Below are 1,169 nucleotides of genomic sequence, written 5' to 3'. Positions count from 1 at the left end.
TTTCTGTGTTAAGCCGAGAACTTTTCGAAATACCCTCGTATGCAGTTCGCTTGACTTGCATCGACGGGCACTAATAATCAATCTGCTAGAGTGCGCTGAAGTTAACATTAATTAATAAGTTGGTAATGCTTCATAAATACCTTGTAATATACCCAACTGAAAAATATTCAAAAAAGCTTTATAATATGATAGAATATAATATAAAACATAATATAACACAGCCTTTATAATATAGTAGAGTGCCAAACATTCTAGTTGTAAAATTTCGAAATTGTCATAATAACTTCAAATTCTACTAATCAAGACGCATTTAACTATGTGCATTGATATCAAAACATAATCAAACCATTTTTTGTGCATTAGAGATAATAAAAGATCTAATTAAAAAAAAAAATAAATAAAAATGTTCTTTCAAGGCGCGCGCGCGCGTTCACCAGATTAAATCAACACTCTCAACAAGCCTTTATGAGCCAATACTAGATTTTAATGTGAAAATTAAAATTACATGGATGGGTACAATATAGTACAGTACACAAGTATACGTTTCGACCTTTGGTTGAGGTCCTAATACATTAACACCCTCATTAATTGTCCCTATCTCAAATATAACATTATAGTCAAGTCCTATTGCATCCTGGTCGTCAAATTGGTAAATTTGCTATATTATATAAACATATTTAACTTTTTACTTGAGTAATATATCAAAAAATAGTACAAAAATTTTTTTAAAAACTTACAAGATTCACAGAAATGCATGGTTATTCATTTGGTACATGTTTCACTGGACTGCTGAGTTCACTGTAACGATGTCAATCAAAATGAGTAAACTGTCTTTAATAAAGATCATCTTAGTAACTTACGTGCAACACCAAGAAGAACTAAACATTTTCTCAGTTCAGCAGATAAAATTCAACTGGCAACTCTCGATAAACAGCAAGCCAACAAAACATGTACTTACAAAGTCAGTGTTATAAACAAAAAACATAATAAATATAAGGAATGAAAGCACTACTTCCCCGAAAATATTATATATCATTTCAGATAACAATCTTTTGTACCAAATTTTTTCTCCAGTATCTGCACGTTATTCCAATCAAATTCATGAGACTCATTTAACCTATGTTGCGTAATAACAGATAACTGCGTGGTATTTCTATTAATATGGTTTT

This window comes from Mycetomoellerius zeteki, unplaced genomic scaffold (genome assembly GCF_001594055.1).
Source record: "Mycetomoellerius zeteki isolate Tzet28-1 unplaced genomic scaffold, Tzet1.0 scaffold1087, whole genome shotgun sequence".
Lineage (NCBI taxonomy): Eukaryota > Metazoa > Arthropoda > Insecta > Hymenoptera > Formicidae > Mycetomoellerius > Mycetomoellerius zeteki.
This window is presented reverse-complemented; position numbering follows the sequence as displayed.